This window comes from Epinephelus lanceolatus, chromosome 13 (genome assembly GCF_041903045.1).
Source record: "Epinephelus lanceolatus isolate andai-2023 chromosome 13, ASM4190304v1, whole genome shotgun sequence".
Classification (NCBI taxonomy): Eukaryota; Metazoa; Chordata; class Actinopteri; order Perciformes; family Serranidae; genus Epinephelus; species Epinephelus lanceolatus.
In genome coordinates this window covers 18,491,007-18,507,500 of record NC_135746.1, presented here as the reverse complement: position 1 = coordinate 18,507,500, position 16,494 = coordinate 18,491,007, and the positions used below count along the sequence as shown (strand labels likewise).

At 40.2% G+C, this 16,494-nt stretch overlaps 1 long non-coding RNA gene across 1 annotated transcript in view; it reads left to right on the top strand.

Annotated features, from left to right (window-relative positions):
* Positions 1–15,489, top strand: part of LOC117270306 (uncharacterized) — a 50,874-nt gene extending 35,385 nt beyond the window's left edge. The window contains exon 4 of the long non-coding RNA XR_004502798.1: positions 15,073–15,489. This is a non-coding gene — a long non-coding RNA (uncharacterized LOC117270306). The remainder of the gene's footprint in view (positions 1–15,072) is intronic.
* Positions 15,490–16,494: the final 1,005 nt, after the last annotated feature.

The window sequence follows — 16,494 nt, the reverse complement described above, 5'->3', positions numbered from 1 at the left end:
TAACTGCCAGGACAGAGATTGACAGCTCCCTCGTTTTGATTGACATCTCCCTGGCTCAGCAATGGCTGCCACAAATTTAATCCAGCCGTACATGTTTGAGCCCTCTAATGATTCAGAGGACGAAGCAGAAGCTGAAAATGATTCCTTTCAGGTGGTCACTGAATGGTAAGCATAACTTTTACATGCAATGTTATGGCCGGGCTCCACCGGCTGCAAACATACAGCGTAGCGTCGCGGCGTATTCATTTGGGCTCCACTGACTGCGTACGGAAGCGACACGTAGAGAAGCCAGCGGGGTTGTTTACCGTTTGCTGAGCCGAGAGGCTGCATGTAGGCTGCATGAAATGTTGAAGCATTTTCCACCTAAGTTATTACATATATTTGAGTTATCTACAAGTTTACTGTACTGTTTGTCATCTACTCGCTTTCAAATGTCCGCCACGGACACAGTGTCACGGATAAACAATAGAAGAGCGGCGTAAAATAGAGAGTTGTCGTGCCGCTCCCGTTGCCGGTGGAGCCGCTGTAATTGATTAAAAGGGGGGCGAGCTGCTACGGGACTCGCGCTGCAGACGTGCCCGGTGGAGCCCGGCCGTTAGCTGAGATGAATGACAACGGGAGGCTAGCGCTTTGCCTTTCTTCATTGAGATACGTTTTCATTGAAAACATAAATCTGCTCCGTTCTTCTGATAATAGCCTTTTTCATTCAAACACATGCAGTCTTAATAGATTAAATATGTCTTTACTCTGACACACACACCGACCGTCAAAGCGGGAGAGACCGGTGCCGGCCGGCCGTCTCTCTGGCGTTGTGTAGAAGTATTTGCCCGCCTCGAATAATGTTCCCCTCCGGCTAAAATTGTGTTGTTTCCCGCAGCATCACCTCCGCGACTGGGGATATGTTTATGCGTAGCAAAGCTAACTGCTTGGGGTTGGGGTTAGGGGTGAGGAAGGGTGCACATGACGTCCCCTCCCCGCGAGCCGACACCGGCGCCGGGCCCGGGGGGCAAGCCCGGCCGCTCACAAGCCGCCTCTTCCTGCAACTCCACGAGCTACAAAGGCTCGGATTGTACGGGCTCTGGAGCCGGTCAACCTGATTCGAGTGCTGTTGGGAGCCCGCAGGAGGCAGAGCCTCCGCTGGGTCGCAGCCGAGCGGTTCAGCCAGTTTACGATCTGTATTTTCTAAACATCAGACTAGAAAGACGAGTTGGCTCAGACTCAAAGAGATCTAGCTGGAGCAGAAAGGTTTTGTTGCACTGCCACTGGGGGGCGGGATGAGACAGCTGACCTATGATTTATGATTGGTTTGGAATTTATTGCGTAATAAATCTCAGAGATAACCATGGCCAAATCAAACCCAATTTCAAGAATGTACAAAAACTTAAAAGACAGATATTTCGAATTTGGATGGAAACTGATTTCTAATTGTTTTACATGTTTAATATTATGTACATAAGACCCTAAATTACATAGTTAGAAGGCTATTGTGGATTTGGGTTTCCAGAGGCTTTAAGGTCCTGAGCAACAGCGGCCACAATGCCTACCTATGCAGCATATTGTTAGCAGCCTTGTCTTGGCATCTTAATAAATTGGCATGCAGCATTGTGGGTATTTCTGTGAGAGTTGACATTAAAACACTCCATGGGTCACCAGCTGCTCTGGTACACAGACTGACTGTGATGTATCACCAGCATTACTGTGCCATTGTGTTTTCTGATACACAAAGCATCAGCTCTGGTGCCTGTAGTCTCATTTCTCTCCCAATCCCTAAAAAATGTCCCTTCTGCTCACACACACGCTCACATGCACGTGTGCATACGCACAGCCACACATATACATACACACAGATTCATTCACATTCAGAAGGGGAATTTGGGGAAGTCTTTGAGCGTGTGTGTCCAATGTGCTGCGTTAGTTACAGGAACTCGGTGCTGATATATGGGTGGCAAATGGGACAGATGCTTCCCTTCTCAGCACATTCAATATCCTCCTTCTCTTACTCATTGTGTTCTGTCCATGAAAACAAACACCAGACAGATATTAAAACCTGATGCAATCACTGTGTGTCTTGGCCATCACACCCTCAGAGAGCTGAACACAGAATGACACAGATGGAAAGAATAATAAAATACTGGCAAAAAGAGCAACCTGACAGCTGTGCAGTTGTAACTGATGAAGCCTACTGGCATTGAGTTGCTTGTCATTGAAAGAGGCACATTGTAAATCGTATCTGTGTTTGCATTTAGGCACCGTGGGACCAATATCCTTATCATATCAAGTCAGTTTATTATCTAGTTTCAAATATTGTATTAAGAAAAAAAAACAAAAAGAAGAAGAAAATAATTTCAATTGTTTCTAATTAATCAGCATGTTTTTTTGGTGATACAGGTGTATCAAACTGCCTTATCATGTCTAATTTCAAGATATTGATGCTTATTTCTAGAACATTAGTAAAACAGAAACTGTGGTAAACTAAGTGAAATTCCTCACACCCCTGTAGAAGATTTTTATCTTATATACCAGATACCAGAATTCATTCACTGGCAAATAAAATGTGGTATTTAAATATCTGTGTGATGACTATTTAATAGTTAAGTCTTAATTGTTTACTTTGCCAGTATTGTTCCCTCTTAAATGAATTATAGTGCCGAACAAGAAATAATGTGTTTAGCAGACTATAGTCGCAAATTCTGATCCCTTGGTCAAGGTGATGTTATTGTGCCAACATGGAGCTTGAACAAAATCTGTAATTACTAGGGATGCACCGAATATTCGGTAACCGAATATATTTGGCCGAATATTGCAAAAAAACACACATTCGGTATTCGGTGGAATAAGTTAAAAGCAAGGCCGAATAATAGCGGCGTGTTTTGATAACGCAATCAAACGGCGTGCCGTGACGGGTGGAATAAAATGTCGGTAGTGTGGCGATCCGTCCGTCACGGCACTCGCATTTGCGACTAAAAATAGTTTTGAGCGAGCAAAATAGGCTTAAATCATTCAGCACGCTGTGCGAGCAGCCTACAGATTTCAACCAGCAGCAGAAACGAAAGGTGAATCCCACCGATTGTGGGTTGAACGGGGGTCACAGACACAGACAGTAACTTTAGTGTATTCCTGTCAAATACGGCGGCCATCGGCTTACCAGGCGACGGAGAAGTCGGTTCCAATAATATCCTCTTCTTGGCGTGCGGACTGCCCAATAGTACCTGAACAGCCGAGCCAGCCGAACACAGGTATGTGATGTGTCAGAGGAGAAACGAGCCTTTGACATTTCTCTCTTTCTGGCAGTAACGGCCCACAAACCTCACCGCACTTTAGGGACTGTTCATTACTTATCAAGGGACTGTCAGGGGAGGAGGGTGGCTGGTTGATTTTTATTTTATTTATTTATTTTATTTTGATTCCCCCCTATGTTCATCACTGATTGATGCTGTTTTTGAAGTATGAATAAGTCAATAAGTAATTTATTCCATTGAAATATCATTGATATAGAAAAGTGATTTATCTTTTTATAAATGACAAAAGGCACATCAGCCTCATTTTCGCTGTGGTATCGTGATACTACTCAGAACCATGATATTTTCATTGGTATCGCACAGTGGGTCCCAATTTTGGTACCGTGACAACACTAATCTGGAGGGGGTTCATCTGCAAAAACTAATGAAAAACTAAACAATGATATTCGGTATTCGGTACTCTGTATTCGGCCAAGCGTTTAATAATATTCGGCTTCGGCTTCAGCCACAAATTTTCATTTCGGTGCATCCCTAGTAATTACATCAGTCAACTCAAACACACAGCATTGGCGTCAATGTGAATATGACTAAAACTGACTTGACATTCATACAGTGATACAAAAGAGCTGCATTTAACATACTTTGAATTACTATTTTCTTCTTTGATTTATGGTCTTTTTTGTAGCACATATTAAATAGCTTGTTTACCGGATCACTTAAATCTGTTTGAATATCATGATCATTGCATTCAGTGTTTTTTTTTTATAGTATTTACAGTCTTCTGAATGTTAAAGAAAGTAGTTTTTAACGTTCTCTGTCACCATGGCCACACTTGTAGCTTTTTGCTGCCCAAATGTATTACCCTTTTTTACTCATTTTTTAACTTTTGCTCATCAGTAAGTCATCAGTGTCTTCACTTAGATGAAACTGGCCGACAGCCTCAGGACCAAGCCCAATCACTTGTACAAAATCAGCCCCCTCTTCTCATTCCTCCATCTCTTCATTTCCTCCCCTCGCTCTTTTGTCTCTTGCCTCCTGGCAATCAGAGCCTAACATCGTGTCTGCCCCCACATTACAGAACTCAATCAGGGGCACTTTTCTGTTGAACTCCTCGATGGATCTCTCTTTTCAAGTACCACGCAAATGGATAAAACCAATCTCACAGCCATCACCGTAGTACAACTCTGTTGATTCTCCATTTCATCTGTGTGGTGACTATCATTTCCTAATCACTCTTTGAAGTGCATTGTATTGATGAAATGTGTCTGATGGTTGTCTCTGTCTCTTCTGAGATCAGATCTATCTGCATCTATTATCTTTTGTCCAGGTTTTTGTCCTCTTCTGTCTCTTACTGTCAGTAAAGTTGTGGTTAGTGAATGTTGATTCTTGATTTCAAAAATCTACATTTACATCGGTTTTTGCCCAAAATACTATGCAGAGAGATTACAGTTCTCTCCTCATCTCCTCATTTTATATAGTTATAATACTTTCAGAGTTTGAGTTCCAGTGAATAACTTTCTGTTATTCAGTAAAAAATTCAGTATGTGTGCAATTTTCTTGTGGCAATTGTTTTCTCCACACCCTCAAAATAATTAACATTAGTCAACCATTAATCACCCCTTTCAAATTAAACTCCAAAGGCATTCAAAATAAAAGGGCCATTGTTCTTTGAGTGCATACACAACTAAAACCCACAGTTCTAACATAGAAACCCACCGTTATTTATGCTGAAACAAGAGAGCATCTAATCAGAAAAACATTTTTATATGCTTTGGTAAAGTGAAAACATTTCCACAGAAGCAGCAACAAGGCAAAACCAGTAAATTGGTGGACCAGCAGCATCCTCTATGCAATGGGTCTTCAGCGGGAGGTCCAGACTCCTAGGGGGGTCCTCCAGAGTTACGGCTTGGGGGGCAGCAAATTATTGTTTAAGTTTTTAAATGTTTTTTTGTTTTTGTTTTTCTTTTTAAAAAAATAAAATTAGTCTGAAAATACACTTTAACATGAGTCCAAAATATCATAAGGAAAGATAAACTGGCCTAGTCATAAACAACAACCAGTACACAATGTTACTGATGTGCTAACTGTTACCCATGAATCCCCTGCATCATATGGGTTAGCCAAAGCTAAATCACTATGCCCTCTAAATGTATGTTTAACATTGAAATACAATGTATGATATAAGTCAGTCCGTCAATAATTATGATAATAAAAAGGTATGCTAATATGTGGCACTTAAGGTTGCCCTGCACATAATTGTAGGCCCAGTAATAAGCAACTCAAATGTATTCAATATACAGTATGTAACAGAGGGTCTCTGCCCCGCCGCTGTTTCAGCTCAGGGGTCTTTGGCCTTAAAAACAATGAAAACCCCTGCTTAATGCAACAGGGAGCAAAAAAGGTTATTGAAATGTAAGTCCTAGTTTGTGTTACTCTAACACCAGCACTACCAATCAAAAGTGGGTATACCAATCATAAACAGGATCCGTGCACCACTCTCCCCCTGCAGCTGCAGATACAGCTACAGACCGTGTAAATTAATTCAGATTCATGCAACATCTTAATCCATTCTAAAATGTGTAATATTCAGTCTTGTTTTTGTTTTACGTGAAGCACCACCAAATGTTCACTTCTGATTAATGACCACCCTCACTACCTTAAACAGCTCTCTGTTGTTCTTCGAGAATACCAGAACTACAACTACTTAGGGAAATTCAGTCAACGTACTACATTGCCTGCAGGATATTTTCAGCGCTGCCACGCAAGACGGTTTATTAAATGAAGCACAGGGCTGTTGAGAATTGTTGTTTAAGGGCTTGTAGCTGTGGAGCTGTTGTTTACATGGCCAAAATGATAAAAACTTCAGCATCTCATAGTGGTGTGAGTGTGACAATGTCCTGCAAATACATCTCACTTGTGCTGCCTCCTGGTTCCTACAGCTGACAGCAGTGAATTGAACAGGACTGCTCTTGCATGGACTTACACACAAATACAAGAAGGACAGACACAAACAATCACTCACACAGCTGTAACTCAGTAAAAGTTATAGCATCATGACATGAGTGTAAAGACCATAAACACTTCAGCCCTTTCCACTTTCACATCTCTCTCTCTCTCGTTCTTTCCGGCCAAAGATCTTCCTTCCTGAAGGTAGAGGGGCAGCTGTTGAAGTGTGGGGGATATCTGGCACAGCAGTGGGTGACAAGCAAGTGGAGAGGCGGACATGTCAGAGCAGCATGAATGCCAATGTAGCAAAGACACCAGTGGGCCAAGGTGATGGCTGTTAGGGAGAATGAGTGCTAGGGCCAAGTGTCTGAACAGTTCAGCACGTGGGCTGGAGTATGTAGTGGGCTTTTTAATGGCAACCCTCTGAACATGATCCCCTCGGGTCCTCACAGCGATATATGCTCAGTTGCCAGTTGAAAATCATGGGCACTGGTAGTTACCTGGAATTTACACTTGCTCTGTTTTCCATACATCATAAAAATATAGTTGAGGATGTTTTATTCTGTTGTGTGCAAATGAAAGAATGTACGGTGTGCAGAACTGCTGAGAGACAAGCACTTTGGGAAGAAGTTTTATTTTATGCCTCAAAAGTTTGAAACACATAAAACCTTGGTGCGTGACAGATGTTCTGAGAAAAGACAACCACATCTAAAATGAATACTGTCTGTTTGTTTTTACTTGTCAAGGGGTATCAAAATGATGCGGTTGGTTTCCAAAACAGAGGCAAGTAAAATGTACCCATAAATCTGGTGTTCACTCATACAGTATTATTTGCTGTGTGGTAATGTTTTCTGACTCTGAGTTTTTTTTGTTTTTGTTTTTTGTAGATCCACGAATGCAAACTGAACTGCTTTTTTCTCAACATGTGGATAGCCATGTATGTACGTTTCCATTTTTTTCCGGCAGAACGAGATTGTGAATGTCGTGGCTACTTTCATGCCAAAGAGTAAAATCCATGTTGTGCACAAATAATTGTATGTGTCAGATGGTGGTGGTGGCATTCATGTTTGACTGCATCTGCTTGTGTGTAAGGATGCACCATTTATCCTGTCCGCTGAAGCACAGACCCAAACATTTTCCAATTTTACACCCGTGAAGATGCCAAACTAAATTAACAGCAGACACCAAACAGTGAGACAGTGTCGTCAGCCCTGGCAGCCAATGAAGCACCCACTGTTGTCTTGTGTTCTGCCTTACTGTCTTCTCACTAATAGACAGTATAAATCATCCATGTTTTTGGAAAACACAGCTTTTAAAAGGACAGTTTTAAGCCAGGCAATGCTGTAGTATAATGTCGACCAAAAACGAGGAAATCAAGAGGAGAACTGGCTGATGGGAAGGCGTGAGATGTGTGAGAAAAAAGTGGAAGTCTACCGAATGAGGGAGAAAAATGATGAGACATAAAAAGTGAAGAGAGTAGTGTAAGAGTAAGGGAAGGAAAAAGAGCAGGGTGAGAAAGACGTAAGGGTGATAGAATAGAGAATGAGGCTCATTGTCAGGCAGTAGCGAGCCCAGATTAGATCACAAACTACTGTTTTACCAGAGCAATTTGCAAAAAGTGCAGAGACTGAAAATAAGAAAAGGAAGAGGGGTGTAGAGGAATGGTGGAAACTGAAAATAATGAAGTTTTGTGCAGAGATCAAAGGGCAAAACAGGAGTTGAGAAATTGGGAAAGGATGATGCATCCCAGTTATCTACGAATGACATTTATATGCAGCTATTCTCTATCAGTGATAGACATTCAGTGGCAACTGGCAGAGCAGGTACAGTACAGAAAGTAGATGGCATCAATGTGGCTTAGCAAAAATGAAATGGAGGCCTGGATGGTGGACTATACAGCCTGTAAAGAGGTCATTGTCAGTCTCACACTAGTTCAGTCGAGAGAGACTTGTTCTGTGAAAGAGAATATTTATTTACATGTGCACCGAAGTATAAGAAAGTCTGGCAATTAGACCCCATCGTAATGTCATCTATTCCAGGAGGGCGGTTAAGCGGTAGTAGGTCAGAGATCAATAGATGAAGAGGGTCTGATGTGAAGACGTGAAGAGGAATGGGCTTTTGATGAGCTTGTCCTGGGCTCTGGATAAGATGACTGGAGGTGAATGATGACTCTCCCTATAGTGACAGCTGACAGGAGCAGACAGGAGAACAGATTTAAAGATTGGTGGCAGCAACATGAATGGCTGAAGGAAATTGTGGCAAAGTTTGATTGGCTACCAGGGAGAGGGAACACCAATAGTCAGCTGATTTGGTGGAAGTGGGAAAGAGAGAGAATTGTGAATGGATACAGCATAAAGAAAGTCTTTCTGATGGCACTTGCGCTGAGCTTCATTGAATTTTTAAGCTCATCATACACCTGCATACAACTTTATTCATCCAGGACTAAAAAATGTAAAACGTCTGCCTCTGTTTTAATGAAACAGAAACACATTAGACATAATCAGTAATAAATTTCACATTTAGGCTTACAGCTATTATGAGTTGGAACTGGTTTAATAGGCCACCAAGGAAATTTAGATGGCATAGGGGGCACATTTACTTATTTTTCTGCAAGTAAATATGATTTCTTTATCTGGAGGCTGATGGATCTCTGCGGTGAAGAGAAATTTTACAGATCTCAAATAAAGTCATTTTAAATTGTGATGAGGTTCGTGATAGGGCTGGGCAATAAAAAGATCTCCATAAGGGATTGTGATGAAATTTATGTTGATGATGAAGATAGGCTTGGGACATTTTTACTAGCTTTGGATGGATCTAACAGCCTACCACACAGCAAAATAAATGGAACAACAGCCAGCCAGTCTGCTACCTCTCTTCTCTACCTCAGCTCTGCCTGTTTGCAGGAGGGTGGGGCTGTGCTCCACACACACATAGTGGACAACAGTGTAACTTAAGAGCAAAGCCCAAAACAAAAGGAATGAAACAGTCTTAAGGATATATTTTACTGGTGTCAGTGGCAGCATTACTCTTTATCTTTAAATTCAACAAAAGGAGATCAATATGAATTTATCAATTTATCAAACACCAGTTGAAGTGGCACAATACAAATTTACAGAAATGTGATGTATTTAGCCATTCTGTCTGCAGTAACTTGCCACCTCCTCTTAATCCATACCCAGTTTGTTTTCAGGCCCAGACTCACTGAACTGACATCAAAGAACTAACGGCAACAAAGGCCGACTGTTGCATCACCTCACGTCAACTGTGTCTCTTTTGACAAGCGTACATTTACGATGTACTATTACGTGAAACTTTGTGTTTTTTGTCTTGTTTTTATATATATATATATATATATATATATATATATATATATATATATATATATATATATATATATAAAACTTTGTATTGTGTTTGTACTCTGTACTGTTTGCTCTTGTGCTGTATCTCTGTTTAGACCTGCCAAGGGACTACAGATGTGTTTTGACTCAAAGCCACAATCTGGTTCAGTGCATTAAATGGTGACATTTATGTCCTGAAATGGACGTGGTCCCTTTTTAAATTAACTAAATAAGTAAATGAATAAATACAATATGCCAGCAGTCAACCAAGACAGGAAACACCGTATATCTTCCATCACCTGAAAAGGTACCATCCCAGTGACAACACCGTTACTTTAATCAGTTAAAAGGCAAGCTAACTTGACTTGTTTTGTTAAGGTAGATAAAGCACTTTTGCAGAGTTAAATGTTTAAATTAGGTCTTTTACTACAAAATATATTTTAAACCCTAGCAGTGTTTGCACTGTTAAATGTTTGTTGTCCTATTTTATATGTTTAGACACTATATTATAAAGTTTAACAAATGCACCCCCTGGTTTCCTCTGATACTCTTCAAACTGGCAGAATTTTCAAATTAAATATCCTAGTAAATATCACATTGCCCAGCCCTGGACTCTGTGAATTGACTGACAGTGAGATGGCTTTGTTGTTGAATAATGTATGCACAGATTCAGCTTGGCTTAAAACAAATAGTGGCAAACCACAGACAATAAAAATCGACTCTTGATGCAAAGTGAGCTAATTTAAACTGGAGCTTGTTCAAGTAGTTATCTAAAAACCCAATAAGCTATGTAACTACTGCCTCTTGGTAGCAGTCCATGTAACAAATTTTATAGCTTAGCAGTTGGATGGTTCTTACCGAAATGCACATTAATGATAATAATAATATAATAATAATGCATTTAATTTAAAAGGTGTCTTTCAAAACACCCAAGGTCACCTTACAGACCATAAGATAGCAGACAGAACATTAGAAGTTGTGGTTAACATCTTCTCTTATATGCACAGGCACATATTGGACTTTTTTTTTTAACTGACATTTTCTAATCAGTTGTTCATCTTTTGTACTGATTTAATCGTGAAAGTCCGTCCAAGCTTTGATGGTGCTTATACTGTCAGTCAGCTAACATTACCACTGCGGAAAATGGAGGACTTTAACTTTAAAACGAAAACATTGACACAAAAACTCACTTTGCAACTCAATGCTTAGCAGATAGACAAAACAGAATGGTACGTCCAACAACAAAGAGAAAAGAAACAGGGTTGACAGAAGAAGTTTCACTTGACAGAAGTGACAAATTGACAGAGCTAACAGAAGTTTTAGGAGGTAAAAATTCATTTTGTCCAATGGAGGAATGATGACTGCGTTGTCACCATGCTACTCACGTGGTAATGACAGTGTATGGTTAGCGGAAGCAATGAGACTAGGCAGTCAATAATGCAAACAGTCAGAGAAACAAGCAATTTCCACATGTCCATGCAAATTCATAAATGGGGTAAAATTGCAAATATCCCTCAGAAATAAAACATAGAGCCATTTCTAGAAATGTGGGGAAAAGTAGAGTATTTGAAGAGATGGTGCGCTATGACTTTGCCTTTTCTGTCACTGTGAGCTGTAGGCTATTATCTGTCCAAAGAGACATCAGTCTGCTGGAAATGTGACATGAAATTACCCACAATCCCCTTCTGCCCTCCCATCAACTTGGCAGTTTCACAGCCCCCCAGAGTTGCAGGATAATTTAGGTAGGGATTTCAAGCGAAATTGTGTGTGCTTGTGTGTGTATCTGCATGCAAGTGTGTGTGTGTGTGTGTGTGTGTAAAGGAATGAGAAAGAGATAAGTCGTATACTCAGGTTGAAAGATTGACGTTGAATGGAATGGAACTTTCTCTCTGAAGATATAGACAGATAGGTGGAGTCCAACAGCACAAACTTCTTCCTGTTACTGCGTCATTTGCAAAGTCATTATAGACTAGTCTTAGTGCAAGAGATTTGACAGTGAAGGTAAACCCTTCATGTGCCTCATTAACTACCATTACGAACTACACCAACATCCTCTCTTAGTATGTCAGCTTTTTAAACAGTATATGACAACTTGTGGTATAATATTAACCTGCTTTGCAAGACTAATTTACCTTTGAATATTGCCTCAAGGCTTTGCAATCATATTTGGGCTTTTCAACCAGACACTGAAGCCTCTAAGGCTCTGCCAGAGGCCCTTAGTAATATCTTTCGGGACTTGATCGTACTAATATATTCCTGAAGTAAGTTTTGAACACCTGGCTTAGTCCCCAGACTAAAGACAGGCCTCATCTACTTTCCATCTGTCTGGCGGCGGGGCCCAGATGTGCTGACCAGGAACAGTAATGAAGGCAAGGTAGAAAGAGCAGAAAATCAGGATAAATGCAGAGTGGAAAACAAGCCAACCCTCTCCTAGCTGCATTTCTGTCAAAATAAATGTTTCTCAGAACATTTCAGACAAGTTAGTTTTAGCTTATTGTTATTTTGGGGCAAATGTTCCACACTGTAGCTGTAGCAAAATATTTTTTTCATCCTGGTCCTAAGTAATTCATACTTGGACACTGGCCCATGTAGTTCATTCATGTTGAACACAAATTTTCTTGTAAATATTAATTTTACCATCACTTCACAGAGCTGATATAGAGATGGGCAAACCAATCTTCACTGATAGGCCTGCATTCATTATCTATTGTCACTGGTGATTTATGAGTCTGGCGGTCTGGGGTACTGGCAACCATATGTCTGCTCATCCATACACACACAGGACCCGTCCTATTAATGATGTTGGGATTCATCATCCAAAGACACAATAAACACACTGAATGAACTTTTAATGGTATCGACAGCACCAGAGCCTTTCCTCTTTTCAACTCCCAGCTCTGCTAAACAAACATAACAGAAGACTTCGATTTGGGAAAGAAAAAACTCTGTAAAGCAATTTTGGTGGAGAAATTACCCTATTCCAATTGTCCATCAGTCAGGGTGGTATTGGGTTGAAAGAGAGAAAATCACATTAGGTTTAAAGATGTCCATTAGTTAGTGGCATGGCAATCTAAATTTGCCTTCCATTGTGTTGCGTGTCTCATTATCTGGTTAGCGCCCTAATTCCATGTGAATGATAAGATGCACACCACCAGCTTTCAGCACACTGAATACTCAGCTATATGTAATACATTTGCATAAAATGTACTTGTAAATGCTTATCTTAACGGTATGGTTGGTTAAGACTCCGTGTTTTTTTCGGACCTAATTGTATTGCAGAGTTTTGCACAGGATCTTTGCTCTCAAACCACAAAAAAAATGTGATGGCACAACAGTCTCCTTCAGTACATTATTCTGTGCTTTCTTTTGATTTTCACATTGGCTAGTCATCCTGTTTAATTTGTCTTCTGATTAAATCGGAACCGTTGAAACAAGTTGTAGGAAGCCTCTGCAAGTAATTGGTTGCTGGCAGACACTCTGTGCGGCAATAAAATGGTTAATCAGCAGTGCCGTGCACTGTAGAGCCGATGCGCTGCTGGTCCTGCCGGCCTGTATAGAATATAATGTCTATGTTGTGTACAGCCTTTATAGACTGAGCTGAGTAGTGATGCACGGGTCGACCCATAACCCGCGGGACCCGCAAATGGACCTGCGGGTCGGGCAGCAGTGATCGTCTGTTAAATTGGTCTGTAAATGATATTTTGACATTATTGGCTATTACCGTCATGGCATCTGAAGGTACTGATGCGTTGAGCAGGTGACAGTCTGCGGTCGTTTTCAAAACACACTTGTGTCATGCACTCCAAAAGAAACTTGTTGAAACTTTAAACAATAATTTATTGTACAAAACAGGGGAAACAAACGTTGACAAAAACGGTTCCATAATTCATATTAAATTCAAAAGATAACGAAAAAACAGCTACAAGTTAGAGGGAATAGTGATAAAGTGGTAAAACTTGGCATTGATCCACAGCCTCAGACGGATGCGCTCAAGCATGCCGTCCACACAAGCGCAATTGGTAGGCTATACTATATTTTCACATTTTTAACAATGCAATTTAAAAGTTTTGATTTTTATTGATAACCTACATTTACCAACAACAAAAAGACTACATTTAGCACCAAAAAAAAATGTTAATAAATAAATAAATAATAATAATAATACTAATAATAAAAAGAATATCGAATACCAAATTTTCATAAGGAATACCTACCCATAGAAACGAATATTCGAATATCCGAATATTTGGGTACAGCCCTAGTTATTTCAGCAACTTTTCCATATGAATTCATATGAATATCTATAGTGGTGGAAAGAGGTCAGTTGCAGTGTGTGTGTTGGACTCTGGTCCATCTGTGCTGGGTGGTTCGCTGCTCTGTATTAAATGTTATCTGTTCTGGCAGTGAGTCCATGTCAAATGGTGTGAGGGTGAGGAGGGTGCAAAGCGGGTTAGAGTCACGCTCTGTCCCTTGTCAAACCACTTCAGGTCGCCCTCCTTCCCCCAGTGGCCTGCTGGGTCTCTGTGATCGCAGACAACCCAGTCATACTGGTACATCAGATGGGATCAGGGTAGCTATGTCGGATCCGTTTTCCTGGGTGGAATAACAGCCCCCATGTGGGATTAGTAATTGGACAAGGACATTCAGGGACATGGTTTTATGAGAGTTGTGAGAGCTGTCATCTGGGAAAGCTCCCTGTCTTAAAGTCTGCAGTCTCTTCAAAGAAGTGTGCTCAGAGATTAAAGTGATTCCAAAGATAGCATGAATAGAGTTGTGGCTGAAATCAGAGGTAATGCTCTTGTTATCCATGTAACCAACTTTTGAGCTATATTGTAGCAACCAAGTTGCTGTAACATAAAAGGCCAGGGAAGATGTGACTAAAGTGCACAATGTACAAGAAAACATGACAGCTTCCTGTGTATTTACTGCATGAAGCAATTTAATCATTCAAGGTCTGGGCAATTTAAAGAAAATCAAATATCACAATATCTTTGACAAAATATTTCTATCAATATTGTGTTTTTGCAGGGTTGACTATTGGTGCTTTCATAAATGATTTAACCAGTTTTTTGATCAATAATTATCAGTAATGTGTTTGTAATGACTAAGTGGTGGGTAAAGGAAAAATACTAGAACAGCAAGAACAGTCTGGTAAGTTCAGAAAATTACATCACTTTAATGCAATGCAGCCTTTGAAACAGGAAAAGACAGCATTTAAGCCCAAACGCACTGAAAGCATCCGGCGCGTTTTGAAGTACACCTGTTGTTATAAGTGGTCGAACACGCACCAAAAGCATTTCAAGGCATGTCAAACTACTTTGTCACCCCTAATTTGCACTGTTTCAGTTCAACTTCATTTCAGAAGGGTCAAATGAGGACCCAGCGACCAAGTGAGGCAGAGTGGTAGTTAATGTTAGTGTAACATGCCCACCCTGTGTCATCATGACACATTTACTGACATCTACTGTGCATGAAGTTTAACTTGCAACGTAAACCTAACAAGCACTTATTTACATGGTATAGAGTTATGATTTGCTTTTCTTTAGGTGACGTTCACCCACCTGAAAGAAAAGATGAAATGAGATGGCTTGTCCCCTGTGGCTTTACTACAAACCAACTGATGAGAGCAGCAGCACGCACCCAGCATTTCCCCTTCTGCCTTACAGTATGTAACATTCTAGGGTACTCAAATAGAAATGTATAGAAGATTAATGAGATGTATCTGTAAAGCATACAAATTTGTGCCAACGTAATTAGCATAATTTTCCCTAAAGTAGTTTATACAGATTCTGATTCATCCTATACCTGCAGTGTGCCATTGGAGCATCACTTGACATACATCAAATGAGGCACGCATTACAGTATCGATATAATATCATATCACAACATTGATACAATATGCATAGCCCTAAATAATTCTGATATGAATGCTGTTATTGTCGCAGGAGTAATTCCATTGTCAGTCAGAGGACAGTATTCATAAATAAATAAAAGTTAATGTTTAAAAAAATTGGTGTAAACCACTGATATATATCACATGGTAGCCTTTTCCCTGCAGAGTCACACTAAAATGATGGACGTGTCTTTCATTGGATCATTTAGCGCTCATTGATCTCATGATTACCATGTTAACTGAGCTGTCAGCTTTGGCATCTGGCATCACTGATTCAGGCAGGAGGAAAGAAACTAGGGAGGCAGGCTCACTTATCATGCATGGCCACACAATCGCTTTTGTCTTTTTCTGAAGGCTAGTCGGCTTAATTACGTGCTAAAAACGTCTTCAAACAAACTGCTTTCACAAAGTAATGTACACCTGTCCAGTCTTGTTTAGTTCAAGCTGGATTGCAAATATGAACACAAACAGTGTGTAGCGACACACATGTACATTTCAAATGGAAAGATCAGACTTCTTTCTTCACGACTCACTGCTGTTATTCACTGCAAAACCATATAATGGATTAGAGGATCAGGAGATGATTTACCAAAACGAACTGAAGAAAAAAGCATTATGATTTGAAGAGCATAGACAACTGAGTGATTGTTTTGTCAAACTGTCAAATTTCCCTATGCACCACCACAATCAGATAAGGTGAGAGACCACCAACAACAGCTTAATGATACTATTTCAGGCAATCTGAGGCTCTCATTTATTATGCTGTAAATCTGCAGTGCAGCAAAGGAAAAAAAAAAAAGCTCTATACCTTTCTTTTCACGCACAAAGAGCTTGCATTATAAATCATTTATGCAAAAAAAAATTTCAGGGGTCCCAGTTTTGATTAATACTCCAATCAAAATCCTTTTAGTTTGATTAGAACACGAAAAAACAATGTTGGTGTGATATTGATTAAATAGACGAAACCCTAAACCCACTAAATTCTACGACCTGCCTACTTATATTTGGATTTTCTGCCAAACTAACAGGATTGTTGTTGCCCATAATAATAACATAACAGCATAAAACTAAAGAA